The 3,360-nt window shown below is 30.9% G+C and overlaps 1 long non-coding RNA gene across 1 annotated transcript; it reads right to left on the bottom strand.

Moving 5' to 3' along the window:
- Nucleotides 1–505: 505 nt before the first annotated feature.
- Nucleotides 506–2,998, bottom strand: LOC107059377 (uncharacterized). The gene is made up of 3 exons (XR_001472625.1): nt 2,839–2,998; nt 1,557–1,636; nt 506–835 (listed from the first exon to the last, which is right to left on the bottom strand). It is a non-coding gene; the product is annotated as an uncharacterized lncRNA (long non-coding RNA).
- Nucleotides 2,999–3,360: the final 362 nt, after the last annotated feature.

Raw genomic sequence — 3,360 nt, forward strand, 5'->3', positions numbered from 1 at the left:
TATAAAACTTACAAAAGAAAAAAATGTAGCATCACTATGTGGGTATATCCTAGAGTTAGAGGATGCAAAAGATTCTTATGTATTTCAAAATAGATAAAGTGCAACTCCATGAGAAACATATAAAGATGTATTCAAAAAACTCTTAAAGAATCAGTAAGAAGGTTTAATTCTTCATAGTATTGAAGGTTGAATCTCTATAAATAATGTTTCACATTATTTAAGCAAGCTGCAACTCCCATAAATATTATAAAGATGTGCAGGTAAATCTTATCTTGTATTTCTATCTTAAATGACCAAATAGTAATTTCTAGTTGTTTCAAGCTACTCAATAATTAGCACGATACATACAAAAATAAGGTAAAAGGTTCAATAGTTACTGACTTTGAAGTAGATACTTGCCTTAAAACTCTTAAGAAATAATGTTGAACGTGATGGGTCGTCCATGTTTTTATATGATTGCTGTTAAGAGGAAAATCAAAATTAGAAAAACTGCCTAATGGCGCTTCATTAATTTATTAAATGAGAAAAACAAGATGAATAAAAATAAAGAACAGTGCAATAAACAGTCTACCAATGCAGAGAAATAGTTCTATGACTACAACCAAGAATTGAACAAAAATAAATTGTCAGCCTCTTACTGTAGTGACACGATGAAGAGAAGAAGAAGAGAACACATGCTATTAAAGTGCACTTCTGCTAGTCGTACCATTTTTTCTAAGAAAAAGTCCAGCATTAAATATTAAAACAAAAAGTTTACATGTCTGCTCATCTCACGCTTGTGATCACTTCGCCCTTTAACTCCTGAAGCACCCACTTCTGCTCACCTCTCTCACTTCTGGACATTGAAACACAAGTACTTTATATTTCGTAGTGAAGCTACCATTGCAATGACTCGATAATGATAACCACTAAGTTATCATAGATAACAATAAAGGAAAACAAATAATTTTTACCATAAACGCTCTTGGAAAACACTTGCCCATACTCTTAAAAGAGAATAAGAACTGAGAGGTAGTAAACTTAAAGCAAGCTTGAATCTAAAAACATAAATGGTAAATCTCATAGTCTTTGGAAGAAAATAAGAGGTACTAAATGGAAAGTGGAATTATTTACCCAAAAAATTAAAACAAAGATATGAAAGACAAAAATATAAAGCCATAGATGATGAGGAAAAGCTTGTTAGAAAACAGGGGACCATCATTATTTGGTAGATCCTCAATCTTATCAGTAGCATCTTCAACTACCCCCATTGCCCAAAGATTGTGCATCCATATGAACAAAAAACAAATACAAGAAAAGATTACAATATCAAATCTTACCATCTACAAATAAACAAGAGGAACGTGTTTATAGAAAAGATAGAAAAAAATTCACCTATAGTTATAAAGCATGAAAATTGAATGTTTAATTCAAAATGATTGAAAAAAAGAAAATTCTCACAGGATTATCAAACACTAATTGAGCTTGCCAGGTAATTCACAATACATTAAGTCAGTAAGAATATCCAGTAGACTAAGCATGGCATAATAAAAAGGCAGCTTAATGGGCATACATACTATATAATGAATCAGTATGTGAGCTCTCAATTGAGAAACCATGTCATCATCCCATCTTTTCTTGTAATGTGAGCCCTTCCCTAAAATAAGAATAACATACTGAGAAATTATTATCTTATAGTAATATGTCTTTTCTTCGTCCCAAAATAAGTGTAACTTTAACAAAAAAATTATTCTAAAATAGCATCACCTTAGAAATTGAAGACAATTTTATATGTTTCTCAACTTATATCCTCATACTTCATTTTCTTAATAATGTTCAATCAATTCTCATGATATATCTATTAAATAGGTATACTATAGTAACTATACATTATATTTATTAATTTTTTAATGAACATGATGTTTTCTAAAGTGACACTTATTTTGAGACGAAGGAAATCAATTTAATGTCTACAAAATCATACCAATGAACTTCCATTGAAAGTACTAAATCATCCAGAACTGATCCATGTATAGCATAGGATCTATAGTAGAAGCAAGATGCTAAGAGACTGAAAAGTTAAGATCAGAGAAACTAGAATAATTAACACATAGCACAATAAAGGAACTAAAGCACCTAAAATGTTAACAATCCAACTCTACTTGAGAAAAAATTCAATCAATACTACTGAAAAAAAGGTAAAAAACTAAACATACAATTAACTCAATCCTTCACACATTAAAAGAAAATATACAGGGAACAAGCCTGCACCTCAATGAAGTACAAATATTTTGTTTATAGAAATCACATAACACCATTAGTCAAAAAGTATTAAACAACTAAAGTCTAAGGTACAATCGAACTAATTATGCATAAGAAAAATCTAAGAACACTAGAACACCTATGGTTTTGCTCATTTGTAGGTTGTCTATGTGCAAGTTCAGCAATAGAAACTAAGAGAGATGTATCAAACTTGTAATTATACATAAGAAGCAACTAAGAACAATAGAACACCTCTGATTTTTCTCATTTTTAGCTTGTCTATGAGCAAGTTCAGAAACAGATATTAAGAGAGACAAATTAAGCTTGTAATTATACATAAAAAGCAACTAAGAACAGATCCCATAAATTTCAAAGAACATTTGTAAAGTTTAAGCTAAAATTGCAAAATTTTCCACTATACATATGCAGATTTCCCTTAGAATAGATCCCATAAATTTCAAAGAGAACAAAAATAGCAAGAAATCATAAAAAGTGAAAAAGATTTACGAAAATAACTAAACCTGATGTGGGTTACCTTCGTCTCTTAAGGATATCAAAGAAGGAAAAAGAAGTAATAGAGTCCAAAAAGAAAATTACCTCAAGAACTTTAAAAGCATCAGCTGCAGATATCCCGACCACCATGAGATTGATTTGGATTTGGCTAGGGCTTCTGGGATTATTTCTCAATATATCCCCATCTTAGTTGTCTTTTTCTTGTTAAATTAAAGAACGAAGGAGAGAAGAATACAAGAGTACGCAGGTAGTTCCTTGCCATGGTAATACTTTAAAGGTAGGAACGATAACTGTCGAAGAAGAGAGGGTTTAGAAATTTTGAAGGTGATATTTTGAGAGTGCTTTCACTTTTTTATTTCTTCTATTTTTAGGAGGCAAAAGACCTAAAACGGCTGAAATTAGTGAATTAGGGACCGTATAGTATTATTATTTTAGCACCAAATTAAGTTCCGTCCGTAAATTTGAGAACCAGCGACCATAAAATATTCTTGTCTTTAAATGTATAGTTTTATGGACCGAATTTTGGACTCATCCCTAAAAGTTGGTCTCTAAAGATGCTTTTTCTTGTAGTGATTCCATATGGTTTGGGGTTTAAGGTTTAGCCCT

The sequence above is a fragment of the Solanum tuberosum genome, unplaced genomic scaffold, assembly GCF_000226075.1.
Source record: "Solanum tuberosum cultivar DM 1-3 516 R44 unplaced genomic scaffold, SolTub_3.0 contig00137, whole genome shotgun sequence".
Classification (NCBI taxonomy): Eukaryota; Viridiplantae; Streptophyta; class Magnoliopsida; order Solanales; family Solanaceae; genus Solanum; species Solanum tuberosum.